Raw genomic sequence first — 10,235 nt, 5'->3', positions numbered from 1 at the left:
AGCACAACATCTCAATCACACTGGCATGCTCCTTGATATGGCAGAAATTATTTTAACACAGAATGCATTTCTACATGACAACACCTGGTCCCCACAGAGGCAGGGGACAGCAATAGGCTCCTGATTTGCTCCATCCTATGCTAATTTCATCATGGGACTGTATGAGGTGGAGCATGTCTGGGGCCCAGGAGCACACACTTGGAGCGACTGTGTAATTTTTTACGGCCATTACATTGATGATGTGATAATGATCTGGCATGGGACGGTTGAGAGTCTAAATGCATATTTCGGGTATCTGAGCCAGAATAAATTCAATGTTAGGTTGACCATCCAATACTCTGAGAACAGCATTGAGTTTTTGGACCTACGGTTGTTTGTAAGTGGGACTAGTATACAGAGTAACATATACAGAAAAAAGACATCCTGCATTACCTATTAACATGCTACTGGTGCCCATCCTCAATCTACCATCAATACTATACCATATGGAGAAATGGTTCACGCCAGGCGCAACTGTTGTCTAGACACGGATTTTGTCAAAAATGTGTACCAAATCAAAACTAATTTTTCCAAAAGGGATATGATAAGACCTGCTTGGAAACTGCTGAAAGAAGAGCTCTGTCACTAAGTAGGAAGGATACTCTAGCGCCCAATCCAAAAAAAACAAATATAAGAACAAACATAAGTCAGAAGTCTTATTCGTTACTGAGTATAACACCTACAGTAATCATATATATAACATCTTGAGAAAAAACTGGCGTCTGTTAAGCTCTGCAAGTCTCCCTGTCAGTATAATATCAAATAAACCAAGAGTGGTCTTTCAAAAGAGCAGGACATTAAAGGACATATTATGTCCTAGCTATGTTAAAACTGTAAATTAACCTAACCTTACTTGGTTACCAGATAAACTGATAGGTTTCCACACGTGTGGCAATTGCTGTATCTGCAAATTTGGCCAAAATAAGCAAAAGAAATTTAGAGGTAACCAATCAAGAGAGTTTTCTATAAATTGCTTTATCAATTGCAATACCACCTTCACTGTCTACATGATCACCTGCGCCTGTAAAAAAATCTACATTGGCAGTAGTATTCGTAGCCTAAAGCTACGAATTCAAGAACATGTGAGGGCCGTCAAAAACTGTGATACGAAATACCCAGTTGCCATGCATATATGCCACGAACACCCACATGACAAAAACATTACATTCTGTGGCATCAACCATAAAACAGCACAAGAAAGAGGCGGTGACAGGGAATTAATTTTAAGACAGCGAGAAGCAAGTTGGATTTGTCTTTTGAGGACAGGTAAATTTGGACTCAATATCAATAATGAGTTCCACCATTACCTATGATATATTCAGATGAAGCTTCAATTTTGATGGGACTTGTGAGTACAGATGTGACTCAAAAACTAGCTGTCGTCTGCTGACGAGGTTCCTTCAAAATCTAGGATACTGACACTTATTCATTAAGAGTTAATCTGCCATCTCACTCTTCTTTTAAAATCTCAGACATGTTATGATTACAACTGAAATGTCTTTTCATATATACTAATGACAACCAAAGAGATGTGTAGATGATAATCATGATAATGAATATTGAAAGCGTGATTCTATCAAGAGATATATGTAGTTTGCATTCTTTAATTCAACAAGTAAAAACGAACTTGGATTTTTACTAAACGTCTCAACTGTAGCAAATGAACTGAAATAGATGCAACTTTAATGTATTGTTGCTAAGTATGTAAAGAGCATTTTCCCGGTACAAAATGAAATTATAATCTTATAAGGAACAACTTTTGGGTAGGAGAACTTGTTCGATGTTCTCGTTTTGCAACATGGTATCGAACCACAGTGTCATCCTAACTGTGGTTTGTATAGAATGATCGATACAAATTCAAAGATCTCAGCACGATCCCCCATTTTTATTGACAATCAAATTTTGTGACACTGTACCCTCTGGCTCTTTGAAAATTGTAGATACATATAGATAGAAAATATAGCATATGTAATGAAACGGGAAACCTAAATGTTTTCCTGTTTCAAAATGGCATCCACATTAACCCAGGAATAGACATCTTCTCCTGACGTTGTTTGTGTTTACAATGTCTTGTGCTATCTATCATTGAGCGTGGGTTTTAAAAATGCTCACCGATACAAACTCCATTTCCTTTGCTGAGAAACTGGCGAACGAACATGGCCGCCGGTCACCAAGCCGTAATTATGGAGAGTTTAACTGCACCGAGCCTTTAGTAACAGGTTAAAATGTTGCTTGCAATTAAGTTAGAAAGTTTCCAAGCAGACATTTTATGTAAATAGTTTTGAGTGATATCATGTAATGGCAATAATACACCTTACTAAGCGAGTAATCACATAACATCTTAGGATACCGTTTTCTGAGCTTGTCAATTAACCACATCTTTGCAGCTATACTACCATTTAGCTACAAAAATAATCACTGCCAATTCAGTGCTATATGGCATTCTTACACGATCGCTTTGTCGAGTGTCGTGTCACGTCTATTATCTATTAACATTGTTATTATCTGACTCCCTGTTTATTTCAGGAAATGCTTGAATTTAAACAGGTGCGCTGCCCATTTAGGACATCTTTGTAGGCTCTTCATGCAATGTATAGGAATCACATAACATCTTAGGATATCGTTTTCTGAGTTTTTCACTTAACTACATCTTTGCAGCTATACTAGCATTTAGCTACGAAAAATAATCACTGCTAATCTAGTGCTATACGGCATGCTTACACGATCGTGTCATGTTTATTATATTTTAACAAATATTTGTCTCATAAGATATCTGATTCCCTGTTCATTTCGGGAACTGCCTGAATTTGAACTGGTTTGCTGCCTATGTGTGACACCTTTTTAGGCTTTTCATGCAAGTGTTGACCTATACATTTCTGGCAGTTTGTGCTATCGGATATAAAGTGCGTAATGCTTTTTGTGAAAATGATCAGAGCTGGTACTAGCACGCTGCTTATCAATAATACATTGTGAGATTTTTAAATACTGGGTTGACCCGAGTGGGGTTTTCTTTTTGCTGTTCATGTTGCCGGATACAATATTTTCCTAACGATACTCTAATTCCTGCTGCCGAAATGTAACCATCTGTGACTGACTTTGATATACAACTGTGGTCTTTCACGGTCTGTCTCCATTGTTATGTTATTTTTGTTAAACATAATCTGAACAGTACTGCGTGTTAGATGTATTAGTGGTAAAGTCAAAATACAATTGAAATTCAATGGCTATAAAATCAGTTGCTATTGTTTAGTCTCCTTCTATGTAATGTCACTACAATGTGAAATTTAAAGGCATTTTTGTGAAAATTATCTCAAGTATGTTTTTGTTACTATGAATTCATATTAAATGTGTTACGTATATATATGTCTGCACTAAAGGATAGAAATTAATATGGTTTTGTGTTGTATATATTTGTGATTTTAGAATACAAGTACGGTGTAAAATTTCTTCAGAACCTTCTGAACCATGAGACTTTGTTGCAATTTCTGAAAGCGTCTTTTTCACTCAAATGAGGTACGCTACTAACAACAATTATGTTGGCTTTATCGTTAAGAAAGATCTTGTTCTTTTCACTATGAACTGAAAATTCCTTATTAATAAGTTAGTCCCCATCGTGATAGTAAATGTTAATAGGCCAAGTAATATGTAGCATGTTGTTTGAGACAGTAGATTGAACCAGCTCATGTAAGAAATGAAATGGTGATTGATATGTAAAATTGACAGTTGCGTCTTCTCATAACAAAAAAAAGAGAAAAAAATCATTGTATATATGTAGATTTGGTTTTAAATATCTGTTTGTATGTGTTTTTCTATAGCCCTGAAAAAGTCTCAGTGTGAGACGAAACGTGTCGGCTATGGTCTTTTGAAATCTTAATGAAAATTCAATAAAAAATGTCCTTTGAACAAAAAAGAAAAAACAATTGGACTTTGGATCTTTTCTCATGTGCTCACTGCTTTGAACATTATCGTGTGATTACATTGTAAAGCGCTGAACCTTTATGATTTAATGTGTCTATAGGAATGTATTCCTTGGTGAGGAGTATAGAGGGACGTGCTCCTTGGTTCTTTGCACTGGCACGCTCTACTCAAAATACTATACTTGTCAGGTACGGATCTCTATAGCCCCTACCCTCAGCTTGTCTAAATACACTTATTTTAGTTGAATAATTGATAATTCACATCCAACAGTCATTTACAGTCAACAGAGTAAACATTAAAAAATCACCATTACTGACCATCTGGAGAAAGTTCCACAGGTCCGGGGTCATTGTTTTTCATCAGAAAATTAATTTTATGGGCTGCACAATAAATGATTCAAAATGTCAATTGGATCGTGCCTCATGTTGAATAACCACATTGTAAAGCCTCACAGTGACCAGAATTGCCATTTTAACAGACTTTTCTTCCTACTCAGAAACTTATATTTTGACTGATTTCGGGCAGGAAAATGCCTCCAAACACACTTATTTTAGTTCCAAAAGTGATAAAACACATACAACAGTCATTACAGTCAAAAGGTTAAACATTAAAAAATCACCATTACTGACCATCTGGAGAAAGTTCAACAGGTCCGGGGTCATCGTTTTTAATCAGAACATTGATCTTTTAGACTGTACAAAAATTATTCAAAATGTCAATTGGATCATGCCTCATGTTGAATAACCACTTTTTAAAGCCCCACAGTGACCAAAATTGCCATTTTTAGGTCTCGCGCCTAGTGTTGCAGTGCGTGGCAATGCTCACGCAGCAAGAGACCTATTGGGGTAGTGGGATTTTAGGAGAAGGACTTTTGCTCTAGCCCTTGTTTTCTATTGGGCAACGTCAATATTTATGTTAAACCCTGGCTTCTTATTGCTCTTCAGGGTTTTTGGTTACCGCCCTGTGGCTTTTTTATGCACGCCCTTGGGACATGGAGTCAAGGGCGTCGCTCAGTTTTATGGTTCTTTCCTTATCTGATGAGGTGTGTCAAGGGAAGGTTCAAGGAGAGTTTAGCATGGCATCTGCTTTCCAGGCCGTCACGCTGCCTTCATGCCTGCAGCACGCGCCACTGCGGCTCTCTCATTGGGCCGTGGACTCAGCAGCACACCCCTGACCCACCCCGGCCGGGCTCTGCTTCCCAGCGTCTGCTGGGAGGAGGGGGCGAGGAGGAGGAGGTTGTTTTATTGTGTTTCCTGGAATGCGCGTTGCAGGTGTGACGTAGGAGGGTTGTGTTTATAGTCAAAGGCTGGCTCGTGATTGGCAAAATGCTTTTATTGGGCGAGCATGCCCACTTTCACTTTGAAAGTGCAGCGGGGCAATGCGGCTGTTGCAGGCTTAACTTCACGCCCCCGTACTACATAGCTCACAGAGTTCCGGTTGAAGGAGTTTGCCATTAACATGAATGGATCGGGTAAGGATTGAAGGTTGCGGGATTCAGGCTGTGCCTGCAATGTGTTAGCTTGACCACAGCGACCAGCTCGCGAGGCCACAGAAGTTCAGGCCAGCGCCGTTTCGTAGGGAGACGAGGAAGATGCCACGGGATAACATGGACTGCCTCATCCAGAAGATCGCACGTCAAGCCTGGATCACCTTCCCTGGCGCCACAGCCGCGGCCCCCATAGGGAGTAGCAAGACATTCTCCGACAACCTGAACTAGCTCAAGAACCTGGTAAACGAGTTGCGGGTCGAGGACCTGCAGATCACGCCGTGGAGCTGCAGGGGCGGTGCACCGCCAGCAGCTCCACACAGCCCGCCCGTCACCTATATGCACCTCTGTGAGATGGAGAGCTTCAGCATGGCGTCTTCCTGCTGCAGAGCAGGTAGGCGTGTATCCCGCTGCACGACCACCCAGGCATGCACGGCATGATGAAGGTGCTCTACGGCACCCTCAGCATCTGTGGCTTCGACCGGCTGCAGGAGGTACCCGGGACCACGTCGCCCCCACCATTCAGCCCGCACCTCCAGCCCTTTCAGAGAGACGCGCTGCGCCGATCATTCGGCCCCACCAGCCCTCCCTGCCTGCTCAGCCCGCACAGGGACAACCTGCACCAGATCAGCGCTCTGGATGGGCCTGCTGCTTTCCTTGACATTCTGGTGCCACCTTGCGACCCAGAGGACGGGCGTGACTGCCACTACTACCAGCTGCTGCAGCCATACTCCACTGAGCCCAACGCCCAGGGCGGCAAGGAGGAGGGTGAGAGCCGCGAGGTGTAGCTTTACCCGGGGCCCAGCATGACACTCTGAGAGCATCGGTGACCTGTGAGCAGCTTAGTCAGAACCGTGTCAGCCCCCCAGGAAAGCATCAAATCTGTGCTTGGGGCCCTGGCTCTTTGAGACAGTGGGTGTGCGGGCCGCTTCTCTCCCCCTGTGCGTTAGGTGGACGCACAAGCAGACTGCCTGACAGCGTGTGGCGGTCACAGGATGGACCTAGCAGGAAGAGGTAGGCAAGGGGTCAAAGGACTGGGTTTAAAACAAGCTCCCCTACTGGCCGGAATGTGTATGTTTGTGGGAGGGGGCTGTGCCCATGGATGGCACTCCACACAAGTCTCTGTTGAAACAATTTGTTATCAGTCATCGCTGTCCTTTAGTATTCCCTCTTGGGTATTTGATGTTTTACTTTCAGAGTCAATCACTTTATCTCCCCTTACCTACCAAAAATGAATGTGTCCTTGTGTTATGTAACTGGTGCCCATGTAAAGCACTTTAATACCTTCGGGTGGAGTTTGCGCTGTGTAAAACAAACTGCAAAAAAGAGTGACTCTCCTGCCGCTGGGCCCCTTTTACTTCCCTGTGTCTCTCAAATGTATGTGGTTGTCTCTCTTTTCTTCATTGAATGCATTTACGTGAGTATGTCTTCTAATGGGTCTCTGGGTGTCCCCACCTTTCATTGTCTAGGATTTACTCCGCTTCTTTTGTGAATGTCCTTTAACTTGCTGCAGCTTCAGTAGTTGCAGTATTCTCCACTCTCAGTGCACGCGAGTGGATGCCACCAATCCACCTCTTCCATGTATGTGCAACACTCCACTTGTTCCCACTGGTGCCCTCCCATAGTCGCCTACCGCATATGTAGCACACTTACTATGCCGTAGTTTTTCATTTTAGCCGACCTTTCTATTAGACCTCCCCCGCATATACCCTTACATATATCTTGGCGCTATTGGCAGTCGCTCCCTGCCCCACAAACTTCACACATTATTTCATAAAAACTGTTCTTCCACTTTTAGTAACTCCTTAATATCTGGTTATTCTTTTGCACCGGTGACACCCACATACAATTTTATATACCTTTTAAAGTCCTCCTTAAGAGAGTAAAATATACATTATTTCCCACTTGCTCTCCCCCGGTGTAGTTAGTGTGGTGGTATTTGATTATGTTAGCTTGTGTTGCAGAAATGCTTCTATGAGTCAGTGTCCTTTTTTTCGTACTAGACTCACCCCTCTTGGATTAGCACTTCGCTGTTACTTGTGCACCTGGTTTGTTTATGATTTGAAAATGTTTGGTACTAAACCACTGATTGTAATATAATGTGCTGGATTTTAAAGACCACGAGACACAAAGGTAGACTCCTTATAAGGGGGCTTTCGTTGATTGGAGCTGCTGACCTGTCTGCTGTGGCCTACTTGGAATTAATCTCTTTGTTCATGCAGTTCTTGCAGCTTTCAGGCAGCGGACGCTCCGGGTTGACGGTCCTTTTTGGGGCACTTGGTGCATCAGTGTTTGTTGCTGACAACGAGCCCCCTCTCTTGCTCCTTATTGTTTGCCTGATTTGCTGTTGGGAAAGGACGTTCCGAGAACGGCGGGGCCGGCATCGGCCATGCCAAAAGTATGGCGGTCGTGCCGGCCCCCTCCGGACATCGAGGCAAGCCTGTCGCACACTTTTGTGACGCGACAGGCGCGCCTCCCCATTTGATTGGTCCCGGCCCGGGGCGTGACCCGGAAGTGATTGGAATCACTTCCGGGATGGGCTAACTCCAGGCCGGTTAGAACCGGTCTGGCATGAAACCCGGATAAAAAGGCTTGGGAGCACAGGAGTCAGTCTCTTCGCTCCTTGCTCCCCAGCCTGCCACGTCAGCCTCGCTAGGAGGCTGTAATTTGACTTTCCCACCCACCATCCCCTAGAAGCAAGGTTTGTTGGTATGCTTATGTATGATAATTACTGATTTGTATATGTATTGTTCATATGATGTATATCATGATTGTGTTTATACCTACTTGTTACGTTTACAGGTCATCAATCGTCGTATTTAGTGCTATTCCTTGGTCAGGCGGTAAGGTCATGATTGGTGAGCAGTAAATTTAAGGTCCTTAGAGGGCGGCGCCATTCTTGAATGGGGTCGCCCAAGTGGGAGGGACAAGTGGTCTCTCCTAGAACTCCAGGGGCAGTTGGGTGCGGGGGAGGAGGGAGTCACGCTTGCTCTAGGCTGGTTGGCCACCCCGCACGTGCACAACGGCACCAGTAAATGGCGCAGAACTACAAGGGCCCCTTTTATGGAGATAGTATACAGAGCGTACGGGGGTAACCGGGGGGGAAGTACCCTCACGGTAAACGGGCCCTCTACGCATTCGTGGGCGTGGTTAAGTTAATAAGGATCTGACACCAGTTAGTGACCTTGCCATAGGCCCAAATAGGATAAGCAGAAAAGTAAATGCTGTAATGATTATTAAAGATATGTTAGATTTGGATAGGAAACCTTTGTATTAGAGTTATGTTAAGGTTAGCCATCTGATATCTGTACTTATCAATTGTAATCAATGTAATGCATAATTTTCTGCGTCACTTTTGTAAATTTTGTATTTTTTGTATATTTTAATAATGTTTATTAATTTTTTGTTTAATAAATACGGCCGGGGGGTTTTACGCTCCCCACATCCAAACTCCTCTCATGTCAATATCTGGGTCTGGTTAAGGAAGGAGGGGGTTTAGGTAGTACCTGGCCATATGCGGTGGTTCATGCGAGAATCTTACTTGGCAGGGATGGATTGAACAGTTTTAAAATATGATAGCACAAAATGTAGTGTGGGTTTACTATGTGTCCATTTCAGATTGGTAGCATATTGTATTGTTGTTTGAAATAAAATTGCATAAACCTCCTTCATTTCCAAATTGCCAATATTTACACTTTGCAATGTTTTTTGTTATGATGTTGTTTCGGTTACTTCACAAAAAAGTTAGGCACAGTTGTATAGGCGACAAGTAGTTTGTTTATGCAACCTATAAAACAATTATTGTGAATCCCAGCATTTTGAGAACATAGATAATGCTCTCCTTTTCAAGGAGGATAGTGCTTCAAATATATGAAGGCTTTTAACTCTGCAGATTCTCGTATATGTCCTTACATTGATGCTTTTCTAACACAGAGCCTTTCACATATCCATGCACTAAAGGTTGCTAAAGCCACAAGGTGCCCATGTGACCTAACGGCCAGAGCTGCCTGCTTTGGAGCTGCGGAACAAGGTTCGAGCCTTGGCGTCGGCTCAACATCCTGTGATCCTGGGGAAATCACTTAAGCTCCCTGTGTCTACCAAAAATGAATGTGTCCTTGTGTAACGTGACTGGTGCTCCTTTAAAGCGCCCCAACACCTTCTGGTCGAGTTAGTGCTATATAACAAGCATTGGCATAGCCAATAGGTCTCGCCTTTGGGACTTTATAAGTTTTTAGCCATGCAACAGTTGATGTTATTGCACCAAGGATATTGTGCTGCATAACTAAATACTTATAAGGTATAAAAAGCGAGACCTATTGGCTATGCCAATGCTTGTTAAAATTAGGGACAGTAACTGAAAATAGTCTGGTGAAAAGGGCGATTTATAAAGCTCCCAAAAACTCTGGACAAAGTGCACATTTTCAAGCACAAACCAAGAATCCAAGTGATCTTGCAGACCTACAGAGATGAAACTCACTCTAGAATTTGTGTTAAATAACAGTTTTTCATTATAAATGTTTCTCTTCTTGGGTAAGAGAGGAGATGAGATTGCATTTTTGAAAATGCCAATTCCTTCTGTCCCCACGTCTTGCTCAGATGAGAGAGAACCCACATTATCTCCTAAATAGTTAATAAGGTATGCTTGTGCTACAAGTGGTGGGTGGCACCAACATTAATTTTTGGGCCCAAGGGTTTAATTTTCATTCTCAGACTTTGACTCCAAGAAAGGAATCGAAAGTCAGGAAAGGGAAAAAAAGGGAAATTGAAACATAGGAAAACAGTGACGAAGTCA

The 10,235-nt window shown here is 42.7% G+C and overlaps 1 pseudogene; it reads left to right on the top strand.

Moving 5' to 3' along the window:
- The first annotated feature begins 5,548 nt into the window (after nucleotides 1-5,548).
- On the top strand, nucleotides 5,549-6,231 carry LOC146817824 (2-aminoethanethiol dioxygenase-like; annotated as a pseudogene).
- The last annotated feature ends 4,004 nt before the right edge of the window (nucleotides 6,232-10,235 follow it).

Source organism: Triturus cristatus, chromosome 6, assembly GCF_964204655.1.
Source record: "Triturus cristatus chromosome 6, aTriCri1.1, whole genome shotgun sequence".
Taxonomy (NCBI): Eukaryota; Metazoa; Chordata; class Amphibia; order Caudata; family Salamandridae; genus Triturus; species Triturus cristatus.
Note: the sequence above shows the minus strand (reverse complement) of the source record. Positions and strands in the feature narration are given on the sequence as shown.